This window comes from Budorcas taxicolor, chromosome 21 (assembly GCF_023091745.1).
Source record: "Budorcas taxicolor isolate Tak-1 chromosome 21, Takin1.1, whole genome shotgun sequence".
Lineage (NCBI taxonomy): Eukaryota > Metazoa > Chordata > Mammalia > Artiodactyla > Bovidae > Budorcas > Budorcas taxicolor.
In genome coordinates this window covers 8,548,754-8,569,928 of record NC_068930.1, presented here as the reverse complement: position 1 = coordinate 8,569,928, position 21,175 = coordinate 8,548,754, and the positions used below count along the sequence as shown (strand labels likewise).

Below are 21,175 nucleotides of genomic sequence, written 5' to 3'. Positions count from 1 at the left end.
ATCCCTCTTCCTCTCAGGAAAATAGAGCTGGCATGAAAATTGGGGAAGATGCCCTCCCAAATTACTCCTTAGTGAATATCCTGCCCCTTCATTAGTATGCCCATCATAACCAGTTTACCAAAGAAATCCAGTGTGGCAGCTCCTCACCTACCTGCTCAATCTCCCTGGGAGCGTATCCTTACTTAAATAAACCCCCACTTTACGTTCTTAAAAAAAAAAAAAAGTTTACACTGTTTGAACAATTTGGTGTGTTAGGGGAAGCACACTGACTGAATCCACCAACCCTGGCCAGGCACCATAGTCACCATCTGCATGAGCTGTTTTATGACAGGAGGTCCTGGTAAAGAACACAGAGCTAGTAAGCCACCACCAACCGGAAGAGACACCACGTGTCTGACCACTTCCCAGAATTCTTGTCACTGGCATCCATCTTGGCGGAGCAATGTAGGCACCACCAGGAAGGACTGTGAGTCAGGATGATTGGTCAGAGACAACCCAGAAACTAATCCCATCACCATAAAACCTGAGACTGCGAGCCATGGGGCAGAGCAGTCCTCCTGGGTTCCCTTTCACGACTGCTATCCACCTGGGTGCCCTTTCCCAACAAAACGTCTTGCTCTGTTAGCACATGTGTCTCCTCAGACAACTGGTTTCGGAGTGTTAGACAAGAGCCCATTTCTGGGCCCTGGAAGAGGTCCCCATTCCTGCAACAAATGGTGACTCTGGTGTGGACTCTTCTTCACTACCACTGACATCCTGACTACTTGGGAAACTCAAATGACCTTCTGACCACTCAGAGTGCATGGGGACCAGCTTGCCCACCAATGGGCCAAACCCAGTAGCTCCAACTGGGACCCTTTGGTCCTTGGTCTCCTCCTGACGCAGACAACTGGCCAGGGTGCCCCGACAGGATAAGGAACAAGAGACTTTACTGACCTCTCTCACCTTCCCTTTCTCTTTCCTCTCCTTAACCCTTCCTATCCTACCCTTTTTTCTAGTCCCCCGGTCTTAGACACAGGAGTCTCGTCAAAGGGCCTCAGACTGAGCTGAGGATCGGAGGCCAATCACCTTTGCTTGGCAGAGAACTTGAATTCTGGCCCTGCTCTGGTTTCTGGTTTGAATTCTGGTTCTGTTCTGGTCTGGCCTGGTCTCTGGTAGGGCCGATTTCTAGTCCTCCCTTCTCTGGAAGCCCAGTAGTCCCATAACACCTGGGTATCTGCAGGTGGCAAGAGATGTCTGTAAGGTCACCCCTTTTGCTCCCCCATCCCGCCTCCTTCCCCCTTTTCTTTCAGCCTGATTTCCTTTCCTCCCTTTGAAATCTTTGAAGACTTGAGATTACGTTCATTCACTCTGGTAGAATTTGGATCTGAAGTTCTGTGTCTCATAGGAGGTTTTCTGAGACAATGTAATCTTGTATTTAAGGGAGTGTTTGATTAGGATGGTTGGGTATGTGTATGTGTTCTGTGTTGTGATTTGTGATGGCCATTTTGCTTTGTGTGGCTGCCATTTTGTTTAGACCTGATGCTGTTTTGTTAGAGCTTGATTTTCTCTTCCTTGCCTTGAGATCAGGGCTCTTCAGCTCAGTTCAGTCACTCAGTCGTGTCTGAGTCTTTGTGACCCCAAGAATCGCAGCACGCCAGGCCTCCCTGTCCATCACCATCTCCTGGAGTTCACTCAAACTCATGTCCATCGAGTCAGTGATGCCATCCAGCCATCTCATCCTCTGTCGTCCCCTTCTCCTCCTGCCCCGAATCCCTCCCAGCATCAGAGTCTTTTCCAATGAGTCAACTCTTCGCATGAGGTGGCTCTTAGGAACACTAATCTAGACCACCTCTAATTCTTAAGACTGAAGGGCAAATGGGAAGAAGCTTTTAAAAAATATTATTTATCCCAACTGTTATTTATAAACTAGTGAATTTTATATTGTAATATCTGATTAATGACTAAGTTTAGAAAATGAAGCCAAATCTTGTGTTGTGGCTCTCTGGATATGTGTGTGTCTCAGTATGTGTCTTTGTCTCTGGATAATATTGTTGAGATTAATTTGTAAATGAGCTCTATTTAAACGTCTTAAAGAAATGTAAGTGCTTACAAATCAAACAATTCCAAATTAAGTGAAATGAATTTCAAGTTTATGTGAACTAGGAAATATTCAATATTAAATTAATACTTGGTGATATAGACATGTCTTTAGAAACATCAATAAGTATAATACTTCTGTTGTACCTAGATTTACTAGAGGTCAAATAAGACTGTATTCTATTTGTTACAAATTTGTTAACAAGAAAAGAAACAAACACAACGTGGAAAAAAAACCTTTCAGGGAAGCGTTTTCAGTAAGAAAAGGTGTGAGAAATGAAAAAGTAGTGAAATGAGTGAGTTACGCATGATCAAGATTTTCTAAGACTGGATTACAATTAGTTGGGGAAGTAGATTTTGTTAGGAATGACTTAGCCACAGAAAAACTGGTTGGAACCAACGAGGCCCAAGATGGCAGAATCCACTTTCACTAGACCTTGAGCCTTGGTGTGCACACCCACTGTGACACGTGCAAGCTAAGTGATGCACCCGATAGCGGGGGCTGAATCTGACTGACTGTTCTAAGCCCTTTTGATTTTGGGGGGACAAAATTTCCTAAATCAAATTCTATCCAAGTTCTTTTGACCTCTAGTTAACTTTGGGATGCTTCAGAGGGCCCCTGAAACATCCCAAAGAGAGATATATTAAGCTAATTGTGTTTATTTGATTGGTTAAATTACATGGGAATTATTATCAAATGAGTAATAAATTCTCTCGGGTTATATTGTATGATAAATGTTACTAATATAGGTATCCTAGAACTTACATGGAGTTCCTAAAATTCTGTCATGTTCTGGTATTCTAATGGGAAACCTGATGACTTTACAAAGGTTAACAAAAGGACTGAACTGGTGAACATGCTTATAACTTCTATGGTTTCTATCTGAAAAAATTTATGGGTTTGAATCAGTGTTTCCCAGGAGTAGGGTAAATATTCCCCTCAAGCTAATTATGACATTTGGTAAAATTATAAACAAATGGAAACAATTATCTTTTCTATCAGACCCCTTCAGAGATTGGAAACTCTTAGGTTTCCAATAACTTTATCAGACAAGTTAGGAAGGTTATGTCACTAACAAGTACAGAAATCTCAAGGAATTTTTGAGACCTTGAAAAGTGAAGACTTCACCCAGATTTGTTAGGCAAAATCTGTGATAAGCCTTTGGCACGACTTTCCTAGCCCTGAAAGATTTTATTTTAAAAGTTGTGTCTGAGACTCTATAAAAGTTTCAGCAAAGCAAAAAGTCTATGATCAATTATGGTTATATAAATCATCAGGTCAGGTTTATTCACACCAGAACTATTTTGCAAACAAACTAGTCTTAATTTGGTTACATTTGGTAAAAACGAGGGTGATTTTAGGGAAAAAAAGATGTTTCAATAAATGTTAAATCCCAGTTTGTTAATGAAGGTCTGTATCTACTAAGACCCATTTTCTGAATAGTTCTTTGCTGTTACGGTGTATTAATGTAAAATTCACTTGAATTATTAAGAGACACCCTAAGTTTGTTTCTGAAGCTTATCTCAGTAATCTATCTTTGGACAAAGATCAGATGCCTTGCAATCTACAACCAGAACTGGAAAAGGACATAATTTAAGGGACTGTCTCCAACCTGGATGGAAGGACCTTTTTATCAGGTACTCTTAACTAGCTTGTTCACAGTGAAATTGAAGGTAAACTGACTCTTAGATTAACTCCCACTTCCAAAGGCCCTTACACTGCACTAGTCTATAGAGAGGACAACTGACCTGATCTCACCTTAAAATGACACCCAGAGGAGAAACTGCACTACACCAGGATGAGAAGAAGACAACATCAGAGATAGTTTGCCTAAGATGCTGCACCTGATTTATACGATCATTTATAATGTTTTCTCGACTTCTGGGACCTTTGTGTATAAATCAAATGCTTTTCTATCATAGGCCTGATCCTATGCTAGTTTTAGAAATCAATCCAATTGTTGGCCAATTACCTGTGTCCAGTTCTGGGTTACCTTGGTGAATTTCTTCACTCTAAGGCTCAAATTGGTTGGCCCTGAGAAAATTTACTTTAAAAGGAAAATTGTAGTCATGTTCAGGTCACTACTGATACTACTGGATGGGATCTCCTCACTTGGCCAATTAATAATGCCTGCTTTGACCCTTTGAATTCTCTTCTATTACTCAAGCTCAATCAGAGCAACAAGCAAAGTTTGAGCAAAGGAAAAAAATCTCCCACAATTCCTGGATGGATTAATATAGATAACACCAGGCTATGATGATATAGGTTTACAGTCTCCTCTATGTTGGGAACAATTAAGTCTACTAAGGATGTGAAAGTTGGACTGTGAAGAAAGCTGAGCACCAAAGAATTGATGCTTTTGAACTGTGGTGTTGGAGAAGACTCTTGAGAGTTCCTTGGACTGCAAGGAGATCCAACCAGTCCATTCTAAAGGAGATCAGTCTTGGGTGTTCTTTGGAAGGACTGATGCTAAAGCTGAAACTCCAATACTTTGGCCACCTCACACGAAGAGTTGACTTATTGGAAAAGACTCTGATGCTGGGAGGGACTGGGGACAGGAAGAGAAGGGGATGACAGAGGATGAGATAGCTGGATGGCATCACTGACTCGATGGACATGAGTTTGGGTGAACTCTGGGAGTTGGTGATGGACAGGGAGGCCTGGCGTGCTGCAATTCATGGGGTCGCAAAGAGTCGGACACGACTGAGTGACTGAACTGAACTGAAGGATAATCAGTCTAGTAACACTAGGAAACTGGGCTATGTACCTTATAGACAGTGCCAATATATAATTTCCCTGGAAGATAAGGATTCGTATGGAATAGACTAAGTCAGATGACCTGGGATATACTGGGCTGCATCTAATGGAAGCTCTTAGCTTAATTTTTACTTATAACTTTACTAATACTGCTGGCTATGTTATTTGTATTTCGCCTGTTTTACAAAATTGCTGTTTCTTACATTACCAAGTGTGTGACTGAGCCTCTGATAATCTATAGTTTCATATGAGATTGATGATAACAGTGTAACTCTAGATATGGGAAGAAGCAACAAGAGAGAATGTTTTCCTGGACCAAGAGGCTAGTAAGACAGGTGGTCCAGAGAATTTTGGATACTGTTTTATGGCCTAGTACAGTAATAGCACATTGAACGGCCTATCAGAGAAATATTTGCCAGACCTGGGAATTGTCAGCATTCTCAGTACCATGGGAGAAAATGGTCAGGAGATGTGCCCCCAAAATCACAGTCAAGCTTATGACCATGAAGGGGCCCTATCAACTGAAAATTGGCACTTGCCATCTACCTCTGCAAAGATCAAATAATGGCCACTGCAGTTGCTGACCTTTCATACCCCTGAAAGGAGTTCAGGGTGGAGATAAAAAAATGAAGCGCTCTGGGAAAAACTGGAAGAACAGTCCTTCAGATAGATATTTTCAGGAAAAGATTTTATGAATCCCAATCCTTGCATCTTCTTATACCTAGAAAAACACTAACATTGTTAATTGTAGTATCTGCTTTGGCTATTAAGGAGAATATCACAATTAAAAATCAAAATAGAGTAGCTATGGTTCAGATATCCATGGAAATGAGTAGGTCACAGTATGGGTGTAATTTCAGACTAGTCCTTATATTGCTAAGAACTTGAGTTTTCTGAGCTGTGTCAGACTTAGAGGCCACCAGACATTCTCAGACAATGTCTGAAGGAAGCTAATAACTGCAACCTTACTTTTTATAAAACTAGGCAACTGGCTACCTGGCTACAAGTGTCCACAAAGTGCCAGGTCCAGACCTGGTTTCATGCTTATTCTTCTGAAAAGAAATGAGATTTATTCTGTCTATTAAAATTCCAGTTGTCTCTCTTCCAATTACTTCTAGTTGGGTCTGTTACACCAAAATGGGAGACCAAGAGATTGACATTTTAATCATACAAAACTCAAATCTAGGACTTGGAACTCAGAAATAGTTCCAGTTCAGTGTCTGTTCTCCAAACTGAGGCAGTCCTATGCCCCATTTTGACAGGAAGTTATCAGTCATAGTTTCACACTTCCCTGAATTAAAACTAAGCAGGATTCTGTGGGGCTGTAGAATACAGATCTGTTCTGTGTTCTCCATTTCTTGTTTGTAGGATCTAGGCTTCATTCAGCATCCCTGACCTTCCCTGAGTTCCAAAAGGCAGATTCAAACAGTTGCAGATCAGGGAAGGGAGGGGATACAAAAACCGAGAAGGAGCAATCAAATGGTGGTACAGCCTTGAGGCAGGATCCTGATTTTCATTCCAATCCCAAAGAAAAGCAATGTCAAAGAATGCTCAAACTACTGCACAATTGCACTCATTTCACACGCTAGTAAAGTAATGCTCAAAATTCTCCAAGCCAGGCTTCAGCAATACGTGAACCATGAACTTCCAGATGTTCAAGCTGGTTTTAGAAAAGGCAGAGGAACCAGAGATCAAATTGCCAACATCTGCTGGATCATGGAAAAGGCAAGAGAGTTCCAGAAAAACATCTCTTTCTGCTTTATTGACTATGCCAAAGCCTTTGACTGTGTGGATCACAATAAACTGTGGAAAATTCTTCAAGAGATGGGAATACCAGACCACCTGACCTGCCTCTTGAGAAACCTAAATGCAGGTCAGGAAGCAACAGTTAGAACTGGACATGGAACAACAGACTGGTTCCAAATAGGAAAAGGAGTTCATCAAGGATGTATGTTGTCACCTGCTTATTTAACTTATATGCAGAGTACATCATGAGAAACGCTGGCCTGGAGGAAGCAGAAGCTGGAATCAAAATTGCCGGGAGAAATATCAATAACCTCAGATATGCAGATGACACCACCCTTATGGCAGAAAGTGAAGAACTAAAGAGCCTCTTGATGAAAGTGAAAGAGGAGAATGAAAAAGTTGGCCTAAAGCTCAACATTCAGAAAACTAAGATCATGGCATCTGGTCTCATCACTTCATGGCGAACAGATGAGGAAACAGTGGACACAGTGTCAGACTTTATTTTTCTGGGCTTGAAAATCACTGCAGATGGTGACTGCAGCCATGGAATTAACAGATGCTTGCTCCTTTGAAGGAAAGTTATGACCAACCTAGACAGCATATTCAAAAGCAGAGACATTATTTTGCCAACAAAGGTCCATCTAGTCAAGGCTATGGTTTTCCAGTGGTCATGTATGGATGTGAGAGTTGGACTATAAAGAAAGCTGAGTGCATGATTTTGAACTGTGGTGTTGGAGAAGACTCTTGAGAGTCCCTTGGACTGCAAGGAGATCCAACCAGGCCATCCTAAAGGAGATCAGGTCTGGGTGTTCACTGGAGGGACTGATGTTGAAGCTGAAACTCCAATATTTTGGCCACCTGATGCAAAGAGCTGACTCATTTGAAAAGATCCTGATGCTGGGAAAGATTGAGGGCAGGAGGAGAAGGGGACGATAGAGGATGAGATGGTTGGATGGCATCACCAACTCAATGGACATGGGTTTGGGTAAACTCCAGGAGTTGGTGATGGACAGGGAGGCCTAGTGTCTACGGTTCATGGGGTTGCAAAGAGTCGGACATGACTGAGTGACTTCACTTTCACTTTTCACTTTCATGAAGTGGAGTAAGAAATGGCAACCCACTGCAGTGTTCTTGCCTGGAGAATCCCAGGGACAGAGGAGCCTAGTGGGCTGCCATCTATGGGGTCGCACAGAGTCAGACACGACTGAAGCGACTTAGCAGCAGCAACTGAACTGAACTGATAAGGACACAAGCAATTTGTGAAAGAAGAGTTTTATTGAACCCTCCAACCAGTACCAACTGGGTTTAAAATTTGCTACTTTAAAAAATAAAACAATTTCCGCTTGCATTATTTGCAACCTTTGACAGTTCCCTTAGTAGTTCTACTTTCTTTTTTTTTGTGAGTTGTTAATTCAGGATTTTATTCAAAAAGCAATGATATGAACTCTGAACTCAATATAATAGTCGTCTATCCATTTTACTTATGTAACTTTTTTTTTTAGAAACTTTAGGAATTACAGAAAATAAAAAGAGGTTAAAGTAAAAATCACTTAAAATCTCACAACTCTCAGGTAATCCAGTACATACTATGTCTGGTAAACATAATTCAAAACATCTTTCTTAAAAATACATTTTAAAAGTGTTTCTCCCTTTCCTATTACCACATGATCTTATATAACAGGGAGTACACTGTGCTTGTAATCTTATACCCTGCTTTTGGGCTTCCCTGGTGGCTCAGGGGTAAAGAATCTGCCTGCCAATGCAGGAGGCAGAGTTTTTATCTCTAATTTGGGAAGATCCCCTGGAGAAGGATATAACAATCCACTCCAGTATTCTGGCTGGGGAATCCCATGGACTGAGGAGCGTGGTGGGCTACAGTCCATGGGGTCACAAAAAGAGTTGGACACGATTTAGCAACCAAACATGTTACAGACAGCTTTCCATGTCAATGAACATATTTATAAATTAGGGATCAGCAAATATTTTTTAATAGGGATAAATAATAAATATTTCAGGCCTCTGGGCCATTTGGTCTCTGTTGCAACTCATCAAGTGACCACTGAAATGTGAAACTAGCTATAAACAATGTATCAATGAACAATTTACTAGCTGCGCAGGCACAGGAGGGCCTAGAGGAGTTATCCCACGTTGAAGGTCAGGAATGGTGGCGGTAAGGAGATACCCCTCATCCAAGGTAAGGAGCAGTGGCTGCGCTTTGCTGGAGCAGCCGTGAAGAGATACCCCATGCCCAAGGTAAGAGAAACCCAAGTAAGATGGTAGGTGTTGCAAGAGGGCATCAGAGGGCAGACACACTGAAACCATACTCACAGAAAACTAGTCAATCTAATCACACTAGGACCACAGCCTTGTCTAACTCAATGAAACTAAGCCATGCCTGCGGGGGCAACCCAAGACGGGCAGGTCATGGTGGAGAGGTCTGACAGAATGTGGTCCACTGGAGAAGGGAATGGCAAACCACTTCAGTATTCTTGGCTTGAGAACCCCATGAACAGTATGAAAGGCAAAATGATAGGATATCAAAAGAGGAACTCCCCAGGTCATTAGGTGCCCAATATGCTACTGGAGATCAGTGGAGAAATAACTCCAGAAAGAATGAAGGGATGGAGCCAAAGCAAAAACAACACCCAGTTGTGGATGTGACTGGTGATAGAAGCATGATCCGATGCTGTAAAGAGCAATATTGCATAGGAACCTGGAATGTCAGGTCCATGAATCAAGGCAAATTGGAAGTGGTCAAACAAGAGATGGCAAGGATGAACGTGGACATTCTAGGAATCAGCAAACTATAATGGACTGGAATGGGTGAGTTTAACTCAGATGACCATTATGTCTACTACTGCGGGCAGGAATCCCTCAGAAGAAATGGAGTAGCCATCATGGTCAACAAGAGTCCGAAATGCAGTACTTGGATGCAATCTCAAAAACAACAGAATGATCTCTGTTCGTCTCCAAGGCAAACCATTCAATATCACAGTTATCCACGTCTATGGCCTAACCAGTAACACGGAAGAAACTGAAGTTGAACGGTTTTATGAAGACGTAAGACCTTTTGTAGAACTAACACCCACAAAAGATGTCCTTTTCATCATAGGGGACTGGAATGCAAAAGTAGGAAGTTAAGAAACACCTGGAGTAACAGGCAAATTTGGCCTTGGATTGTGGAATGAAGTAGGGCAAAGGCTAATAGAGTTTTGCCAAGAAAATGCACTGGTCATAGCAAACACCCTCTTCCAACAACACAAGAGAAGACTCTACACATGGACATCACCAGATGGTCAACAATGAAATCAGACTGATTATATTCTTTGCAGCCAAAGATGGAGAAGCTCTATACAGTCAACAAAAACAAGACCAGGAGCTGACTGTGGCTCAGATCATGAACTCCTTATTACCAGATTCAGACTCAAATTGAAGAAAGTAGGGAAAACCAATAGACCATTCAGGTATGACCTAAATCAAATCCCTTATGATTATACAGTGGAAGTGAGAAATAGATTTAAGGGCCTAGATCTGATAGACAGAGTGCCTGATGAACTATGGAATGAGGTTAGTGACACTGTACAGGAGACAGGGATCAAGACCATCCCCATGGAAAAGAAATGCAAAAAAGCAAAATGGCTGTCTGGGGAGGCCTTACAAATAGCTGTGAAGAGAAGAGAGGTGAAAAGCAAAGGAGAAAAGGAAAGATATAAGCATCTGAATGCAGAGTTCCAAAGAATAGCAAGAAAAGACAAGAACGCCTTCTTCAGCGATCAATGCAAAGAAATAGAGAAAAACAGAATGGGAAAGACTAGCGATCTCTTCAAGAAAATTAGAGATACCAAGGGAACATTTCATGCAAAGATGGGCTCGATAAAGAACAGAAATGGTATGGACCTAACAGAAGCAGAAGATATTAAGAAGAGGTGGCAAGAATACACAGAAGAACCATACAAAAATGATCTTCATGACCCAGATAATCATGATGATGTGATCACTAATCTAGAGCCAGACATCCTGGAATGTGAAGTCAAGTGGGCCTTAGGGAAGCATCACTACAAACAAAGCTAGTGGAGGTGGTGGAATTCCAGTTGAGTTGTTTCAAATCCTGAAAGATGATGCTGTGAAAGTGCTGCACTCAATATGCCAGCAAATTTGGAAAACTCAGCAGTGGCCACAGAACTGGAAAAGGTCAGTTTTCATTCCAATCCCAAAGAAAGGCAATGCCAAAGAATGCTCAAACTACCGCACAATCACACTCATCTCACATGCTAGTAAAGTAATGCTCAAAATTCTCCAAGCCAGGCTTCAGCAATACATGAACCGTGAACTTCCAGATGTTCAAGCTGGTTTTAGAAAAGGCAGAGGAACCAGAGATCAAATTGCCAACATCCACTGGATCATGGAAAAAGCAAGAGAGTTCCAAAAAAACATCTACTTCTGCTTTATTGACTATGCCAAAGCCTTTGACTGTGTGGATCACAATAAACTGTGGAAAATTCTTCAAGAGATGGGAATACCAGACCACCTGACCTGCCTCTTGAGAAACCTAAATGCAGGTCAGGCAGCAACAGTTAGAACTGGACATGGAACAACAGACTGGTTCCAAATAGGAAAAAGAGAGCGTCAAGGCTGTATATTGTCACCCTGCTTATTTAACTTATATGCAGAGTACATCATGAGAAACACTGGGCTGGAAGAAACACAAGCTGGAATCAAGATTGCCGGGAGAAATCTCAATCACCTCAGATATGCAGATGACACCACCCTTATGGCAGAAAGTGAAGAGGAACTAAAAAGCCTCTTGATGAAAGTGAAAGAGGAGAGTGAAAAAGTTGGCCTAAAGCTCAACATTCAGAAAACGAAGATCATGGCATCCGGTCCCATCACTTCATGGGAAATCGATGGGGAAATAGTAGAAACAGTTCAGACTTTATTTTTGGGGGCTCCAAAATCACTGCAGATGGTGATTGCAGCCATGAAATTAAAAGACGCTTACTCCTTGGAAGAAAAGTTATGACCAACCTAAATAGTATATTCAAAAGCAGAGACATTACTTTGCCGACTAAGGTCCGTCTAGTCAAGGCTATGGTTTTTCCTGTGGTCATGTATGGATGTGAGAGTCGGACTGTGAAGAAGGCTGAGCGCTGAAGAATTGATTCTTTTGAACTGTGGTGTTGGAGAAGACTCTTGAGAGTCCCTTGGACTGCAAGCAGATCCAGCCAGTCCATTCTGAAGGAGATCAACCCTGGGATTTCTTTGGAAGGAATGATGCTAAAGCTGAAGCTCCAGTACTTTGGCCACCTCATGCGAAGAGTTGACTCATTGGAGAAGACTCTGATGCTGGGAGGGATTGGGGGCTGGAGGAGAAGGGGACGACCGAGGATGAGATGGCTGGATGGCATCACGGACTCAATGGACGTGAGTTTGAGTGAACTCCGGGAGATGGTGATGGACAGGGAGGCCTGGCGTGCTGCAATTAATGGGGTCTCAGAGTCAGACACAACTGAGCGACTGAACTGAACTGAACTGAGTAAAATAGTTCACTGAACTGGATTTTGCCTATGAGCCAATTTGCCAACCCCTACCATATACCATTCTACGTAATAAATGCACAGAAATCCATTTATACATAATTTATTTAGCTAATCTCTTATTGATAGACGTTTGTTTCCAAATTTTTGCTACATTATGAAGAACACTGTGAGAATGTTACTTGTGAAGACATTTTGATTAAATTGTTCACTTCCTCCCAACTTGCTAAAATTCTGAATCAAAGTGTATATTCATTTTATATTTTGGAGTCTATTGCTAAATGCTTTTTATCAAGACTGCACCAATTTATATTCTTGCACCCAGTGTATGCGACTGTTCCTGGGATCTTGATCAACATTGTAGTCTGTCAGCTTTTACCTAAAACAACATTATACTGCTTATATATTTACTTTTTTATTTCTTCTAAAATGAAGTTATATATGAGTTTTTAAAAATTATTATGATGATGTGTACTTTTGTGAACTGCTTCTTTGTGGTATCTGTCCAATTTTGGGTGGGGGATGTTTACTTCTTCTGATTCCTAAATGCTCTTTATATATTAATGATAATACATTACTTTTTAATCATGTTAAATAATATCACATTGTCTGAGTTTTACAACTTAGTTTATAATTTTTCTTGACAAATAAAATTTTAAAACACTTCTGTAACCAATATTATCAATTGTTTCCCTTACAATTGCTTTCTCTGTGTTATGCTTTAAAATGTTTTTCTCACCCCTAACATTATAAACTATATCCCCAATATTTTCTTAAAATTCTGACTCTATGTAAGCTGAGTCACTTCTTTGTGTGTATTCTAAACTGTAAAATGGAAGCAATGAGTACCTACCTTATTCATTCAATAAATATTTATTAAGCACCAAAATGATAGCGGGCACTTTGTGGGAGCCAGAATGAATAAAACAGACTGAAATTCCTGAACTAGTAGTACTTACATTTTGGTGCCTGCATCCACAGGGATTAAGGGAAATAATATAATAAAGCCTATTTGCTATTATGATTTGCTGGGTCTTTAAGCAACTGTGTGCCTTATTTTGCACTCTCTCAGTCTAGAATGCCCTTCCTTTTTTCATCTGAAATTCCTCACACCTATCAAAGCATGGACTCCTCTACAAAAAAAATCTCTCCTGATCACCTCTTACAACTGCCTTCAGGGCTCCTCTGCTATGAACTTCTTTAGAGCATTGGGCTGATTCACTCTGCCTTACAGTGAAAGCTCTTAGATGAGCTGACTCCTCATTAGCCAGCAAGCTTTCCACAGGCAGTGGCCATGATGCCTTCATCTCACATGTATTCTCCCATTGCCTACTCCAGGACCTGGTCCCATACAAGGCCTCCTAATGGGAATTTGTCAATGTCAAAATTAACAAAGGAATCTACTCAAAAATACCTCCTTTATACATTCTATCAAGAATGTAAATATCTACCTAAACATACAATTTTACTGTGGTCCATGCAAAGAAAAAAAGAAAAGAATAAGGGAGAATATTCCAGGATTTTGCCTGAATAGAGATTTCCCTCTTCTCTCTATAGCTGAAGGGGAGACAGAGTTAGAGGGAGTGACATGTGCAAAACTCTCAGGTGGACAGGTGGAGGCATTATGGAAAATTCAAGGGCCAAAAAGAAAACTGGTGTGCAAGGTGGGTGGGGGCAGGGGGTGGGACGGGGTGGAGGAGGGGTGACGTGGGTTGGGTGTGTAAGGTGAAGCTAGATTGGTGAATGCAGCCATCTCCCACTGGCCTCGAAAGCCAAGGTCAGAGGTGTGGCCTTCCCTGTAAGAGCTTTGGGAATCTCTGCAGGTTTTGGGAAGGAGAATAATAGAGGCCCTTATACTCAAAGCTGTGGTTTTTGCAGTCGTTACCTACAGATGTGAGAACTGGATCATAAGGAAGGCTGAGCACTGAAGAATTGCTGCTTTCGAATTGTGGTGCTGAAGAAGACTCTTGAGAGTCCCTTGGACTAAAAGATGATCAAACAAGCCAATCCTGATGGAAATCAACCTGAATATTAATTGGAAGGACTGATGAAGCTGAAGTTACACTTTGACCACCTGATACAAAGAGCTGACTCATTGGAAAGGACACTGATGCTGGGGAAGACTGAAGGCAAAAGGAAAAGGAGGTGGCAGAGGATGAGATGGTCAGACAGTACCACCAACTCAGTGGACAGGAATTTGAGCAAACTCCGGGAGATAGTGAAGGATAGGGAAGCCTGCCATGTTGTATGTAGTCCATGGGGTCTCAAAGAGTCAGACACGACTTAGCAATCTAACAACAAAAACAATACTTGGCCTAGCATCATCAGAGCTGGGCTCTGGGACTGAGGCTGCTATTTTTTGCCTAGCAACCTACACTACCTCCTGTTCCTTGGGTGAAACTAACCCCACCTCTCTGAATAAGAGGCTCCAGAGAAACACAGAGTCATCTTTGCAACTTAAGAGTTCTAGAAATGGAAGAGACTGCCATTGACAAACAGCCCCAGAGACAGAGAAGCCCCTGCAGAGAGGAGCGGTCAGTCAATAGCACGGGCGCTGGAGCTTGCTACATTCGGATCATGGTTTCCTGGGCATCTACAGCAAGTTACTAGCTTCTCTGGGCTTCAGTTTCTTCTGTAATAAGACAGAACTCACCTCCTCAGGTTGTCATGAGGATTAAATGAGTTGACAAATGGGAAGAGCTTAGCATACAGTGAGCACTCAAACATGGTAGTTATAGCTTATTATGGCCATCACTATGCTGAGATGGCTTCCACCACTAGCCCCTTTCCTACTGCAAAGCACTAGTCAACACCACATGGAGGGCAACACAGTGTCTGGGTCCAGTTTGTAGATTCTAGTTTAATTGGTCTGAATTAGAACCATGAATATTTTTTTAAGCCTCCACAGGTCATTCTAGTGAAGTTATAGTTTACATAGTCAGCATGTAACAAGCTGAACTGAAACAAAAAGTGGAAATCGTGGGAGATCTTTTGGGGTGAGATCCAGAATGATACCTAAAGGATAGTCCAATCTCTCAGCCTTAATTCTTCTTTACCAAAAGAAGAATAGGAAGGAAAAAAACAAAACATATCTGCTCGTCTAAATGTTGTGTGGCTCAAATACATGTGTATCAAGTATGTGTCCTGAGCACACATGTATCAAGTGTGCAGACATGTGTGAACACACAAACACTTGCACATTTACCTTGTGGGGCCTATGGAATCTCCCTTTTCACAGAGAATACTCCTCAGTTCTGCTCTGTACACTGGCTTTTAACCTGTCCAAATGGACACACTACCATGGTGCCTATGGAGGGCAAAGCTTCGCCTTTTCTCTGTTTTGGGTTTTGTTCCCCATCTTTACACTTTCAATTGCTAAAGTTTACATGGTTTGAAAAAATCACATTGTTGGTATAGTTGGTTTTGCTGGGCTGGATAAGACAGTCACCAAAAGTTGTTTTTTTCTAATAAAAATTAAAGGTCTTTTTTTCTTGCTAATTGTGGGTGTAAGCATTGAGCCTTTTCAGGATAACAAATATTGGTTCTATAGGCGTTTAATTTGCCTATCTTACATTTTAGAGATGGCTTATATTTCTAAGTGACCAAATAGTTGAAGAAACTTTCTAAAACTTAGGCAAGGCAGCCATGTCTGCTCTTATCAAATTAAGTAATTTAGTTGGAAACATACCTGTTTTGTGTTTCAAATGTCCTGTTTCTGGTCTTGATTCTTTCATAACTAGCAGTGCTATCCTAGAACTATCTTAACTTCTCACGTGAAAAATAAACTAAGTCGCAATACTTCAACAATGTCTATGACACGAAAGGCAAGAAGTACCCAGCACAATAAGGACTATTTCAGGTGGATGACACCTGAATGCAGAATGTGATCCTAGCCAAATCTGGTAATGAGGGGAAAAAAGCAATGAAAGGCACTATCAGATCAATTGATAAAACCAAAGCACGGATGGTAGCAATCTAGATTCTGTAGAAGACTGTCCTTGTCCTTAGGAAATACACACTGAACTATTTAAGATTAAAAGGGTGTGATGGTTTCAACTTTGGTTCAGAAAAAAATGTGTGTGTATATGTGCATACATATATAGGCACATATACACACACACACACACGTGAGCGTGTATGTGTGTGTGTGTATTGAGAGAGAACAAGAAAGAAATACAGCAAATCAAGGAAATGTTAACTGGCAAATCTGGGTAAAAGGAACAGGTAAGAGTTCTCTGTAATATACTTGAAATTATTCTGCAAGCTTGAAATGATTTCCATACAGAGAAACAAATAAAGGGGTTGCGCTAAATAATGAATAAGGCCCCTCATTCTGAAGTTCTATGGACTGTGGTAGTTGTCTTTCACAAGTTTACAAGCCACAGCAGAAGTGCCAAGCCTGTGGGGTGTGGCAGGAGCTCCCCAGCGAGCGAGACTCTGAGCAAACACTGAGAAGCCATGTGACTGGAAAGTCTAGTTCTGAGATAGGCATCTGTAGGGCGGTCCCAGGGAGCGGCAGCAGCTACAACAGAGCCCTCTGGCCTGGCGCAGCCCCGCATCTCCTCTGGTGACTGAGGGAAGGACACTGCCATTCCAGGCAGGTGTGGAAGCTGACGGGACCCAGCAGACCCCTGCCTGCCTGCTCAGAACTGAGGCCTCAGACGTTAAAAGGAAAGAAAAAGACTATCATGTCCTCACTCTAGTCTCCCTCTGATGGACATCAGCTGAGAGCACTGCTGGAGGCTTTGGCTCTGTTGTGTCTCCTTAAAACTGTCCTCTCTTTAACAGCCATTTGAAGGGTTTATATTGTCTCATCGCCCACAAAATTCTTTTTCATATGAGGCTTCTCAGGGAACCATTTTTTGATACCAGTGAGACCTGGATCATCAAAAGATGAAGCCCAAGGTCCCATGAACCAGTGGTGGGGAAATAAAGTTACCACTAGCATATGTATCCTTGGAGGTAAGGAAGTTGTTTGAGTACTTCTCACAGCTAGAAATGTTTTATTTTTCAACCATTTTTAAAACTGAAGTATGGTTAATTCACAATGCTGTGTTAGTTGCAAGTGTATAGCAGTCATTCAGCCATATATATATACGTATCTATTCTTTTTCAGAATTTTTCCCATTGTAGGTCATTATAAGATACTGAATACAATTCCTCTGTAGGTCTTACTTAGTCTTTTACCTATTTTAAATACAGTAGTGTGTGTCTGTTAATCTCAAATCCCTAATTTATCCCTCCCTCACTTTCTCCTTAGGTAGCCATAACTTTGTTTTCTACATTTGTGACTCTATTTCTGTTTTGTAAGTTCCTTTGTATCATTTTTTAGACTCTGCATATAAGTGATACAATATGATATTTTTCTTTGTCTGACATTTCACTTAGTATGATAATCTCTAAGTCCTTCCATGTTGCTACAAATGGTATTATTTCATTCTTTTTTACTTCCAAGTATTCTTTTTTACTTCCATTTATTCCATTGTAAATGTGTACATCTTCTTTATCAATTTGTCAGTGGACAAATTATGTTGCTTTCATGTTGTGGCTATTATAAACAGTGCTGCTATGAACACTGAGGTACATGTATTTTTTTGAGTTAGAATTTTCATCTTTTCCTATATGCCCAGGAGTGGGATTATAGGATTACATGGTAGCTCTATTTTTAGTTTTTTAAGAAGCTTCCATATTGTTCTCCTTAGTGGCTGCACCACTTTACATTCCCACTGACAGTGGAGGAATATAGGAGGGTTCCTTTTTCTCCTCATCCTCTCCAGCATTTATTATTTGCAGACTTTTTAATGATGGTCAGCCATTCTAAACAGTGTGAGGAGATATCTCATTGTGGTTTTGATTTGAAGGAAATGTCTTATTATTTTCTTTTTGGAATATCCAAAAAACACAGGTCAGTATTAATACTCTTCAAATATATGAATAAGGTGGTGGATACAAAAAGATCTCTTCTACTGCCGCCATGAACTCCTGCAGGCGAGGAGCTACACCTCATTCATCTGTGAGCTCCTCACAACATCTAGTGATGAGTTCAAGAAATGGAGCGATGACCCAGGAAACATCAGCTGCAACACACTCCTTCCCTTCAGGTCAACCATCTGGGACTAAATCAGTATCTGCTCCTTTTATTTAAGGAGAAAAACTGTCAGGAGTCAGAGGAATCATTTATCGACCTTTGGAGGATCTTTTTCACTGAATGGGCTTCCCTGGTGGCTCAGTTGGTAAAGAATCCGCTTGCAATGTGGGAGACCTGGGTTAGATCCCTGGGCTGGGGAATGATTCTCAGGTGGTATTTGTATAAAGTAGACAAATACATCCAATAATTCACAAATATAGCAGCCATTATTTTAATACAATAGTTGGGAATACAACGTGAAAAACATAGGCCTGAAATTTAAATGCTTTTGAAGAAAAACGCAAATAAATGATTAAAGCAGTTTGGCCCGTGCCAACTGGACTGTCTACCTAATGTTGACAGTAGCAATGTTTAGGAAATCAAAGCAGTTAACTCTTGCTGACATTGACTGAAAAATGGCTATAAATAAGTTCCCTGAAAAGAACTGGAGGACAGGAGAACTGGCAGCACAGTTGTACAAACACATAAGGAAATTCACAAGGGGAAAGCAAACCTGCTTGAGGCTGAGGGAATGAAGGGAAAGGAGAAGAAAGAGAAAGACACATGTGATGTCAAACTCCTGTTCTTTTTCTCAGGGTTTCAGATCCCTTTCAGATAGCAACACCCAGGAGCTTTCTCCACACTCAGTCCTTCATCTCACCACAAAATGCATAGCAAAAACAAACTGAGAAGAACAGAGCAGCTAGATGGTGAACCGCCTCCCACAGCACCTCTAAAATGTTTGAATCTTGAAATGGGCCTCTTGTCTGCACTGTGTTTGGTTCACGGTAAATTCCCAACAAATCTGGACTAATAAAATGTCCTTAAGAAGTGAGTCTGCAGAGTTACAAATTTTAGACAGATGTCTGGAGCCAGACTAACAACAAGGAACTGACTTTTCCTCTTTGGCACCACAAGATGGTTGTGTAACAGGTTCATGCTGATGGGATAGCTATTTAAGCCAGAGTAATACACTACAACTGATGCTTTTGAAAACCATGAAAAACCTAGCTCCCAAACTTCCCATAGCTTGTTGAGGTTTTCTTTAACCCTCCAACTGAGGATCAGTCAACATCAGTACAGAAAAAATTTTACCCACAAAAAATTTATATAGTCAAGTCTACTAATACCGGCTTATTTGCAGCCCAAACTCTCTGAAGACAGCAAACAGTGGTATTGGCTGCCCTCTGCAGTGAGCTGGTGAATTCAGCAAAATATCAAGATCAAGAACATGCCAAATGCATGTAACTAATTCTCCTTGAAATCCAGAAATGCTGGCAAGAGAATGAGTTCTTATGTCTAGGATTTTAGAGTTGAGGGTGTGTGGGAAAGTAACACACTGCCTCCCAATCACTCAACCCTAACCTGATGTTCAACTGTCTGTGAGGCTAGGGTAAGCTTGCCTGTTGATTTTGAGATGTTAAAGTAAAGTTCTAGGTGAGATCCTTTGTTGCTGAATCACAAATCAACCACAGCAGCAATACTTAGAAGATTTTCAGAGAGTTCTCTAGACTGAGAACTTCCATGGTATGTGTTTTTAAAATGTCTATAAATTATTTGAAACTACTCCCAACAAGAACTGGAAGCTAATTTTCTTTCCCTTAAATATGAACTGGCCTTAGTGACCTGGATCCAATGAAGAAAATGAGGTTGGACGTGACATGCTATGACATCTGAAGCTGAGTTACAAAAGGAAACACAGCATCTGTCAAGCTCTCTCTTGAACTGCTCACCCTTAAAATCCATCTGCTGTCCTCGGAAGAGATCAGGTCAGTGAAGGGGCATGGACATGCAATCCAGCTGCCAGGCCCACAGCAGTCGCAACCAACAACCAGCATCAACCAGCTGATGTCATGGGTGTCACCTGAACCTTGTGCCTGAGGAAGCCTTCAAGAAAACTCCAACTCTGACTGCCCAGCTACCATCTGACTGTAACCACAGGAGTGAAAACCATGGAAATGAGGTCAGTCAACTCCGAGATCCATAAGAGGTAATAATAATGATAATAATGTGTTATTTTAAGAGAGAAGCCTGACAACTATGGCTTGTTGATAAAGTCTGGCCTGTAGAGCGTTTTTCTACAGCCAGTGATCTAAGCTGGATTTGGTACATTTTTAAAGGATTGTAAAAGAAATAGAACAAAACAAAGAAAAACATGCAACAGAGACCATATATGGCTCTTAAAGTCTAAAATAGTTATTCTATGGCCCTTTATAGAAAAAATTTGCTCACTACTGTGTTAAGCCACTAAGCTTTTTAGAAAGTTTGTTATACAGCTATAGATAACTGGAACACATGGTTCCTTTGAAACAAAATAAGCAGTGGGCATATGCTAGATTCAGAGCACCATGAAAGTCACACTAAAAAGCCACAACTTAACTGCTATCTGGAAGTCAATTCTTATCCTATCAATACTGTACAATATTCTAATTTCACAAACACAGTTGATCAGCCAAAGTGAAAGTGATGGTAATATGATTCATCAACAAAGAAGAGCATCTTAAACATGCATCTCAGATTTGATTCTGGATTAAACTCTAAATTCTCAGAGACTCATTAATAATTTCAGTAATAAGAGCTGGCATTTACTGAGTCTTTACTATGTTCCAGACACTGTTCTAAGCTATTTAATATTTATTATCTCACTTAAGCCTCGTGACAATCCTTACATTTTACAGATGAGAAACTGAAGCAGAGAAAATTGATCTGACCTGTACAAGATCGCACAGGTAATGTTTGCAGCAAGGACTGACTTGCACCCATGAAATTCATCACTGCACTCTGCTGTTTCTCTCTAGAAAAAGTATCTAATCAAGACACCCAGTCCTGTGTTATAGAATGCAGCTGGCTTCCACAGAGTGGCCAGTACCCTTTGAACTCTCTAACCAGTCTTCTGTGTGCTCTCCTCTCACAAGGAATCAGGCCTGCAAC

At 41.1% G+C, this 21,175-nt stretch overlaps 1 protein-coding gene across 1 annotated transcript in view; it reads right to left on the bottom strand.

Annotated features, from left to right (window-relative positions):
* CERS3 (ceramide synthase 3) overlaps positions 1–21,175 on the bottom strand; it is a 126,474-nt gene that overhangs the window by 54,298 nt on the left and 51,001 nt on the right. The window lies entirely within an intron of this gene.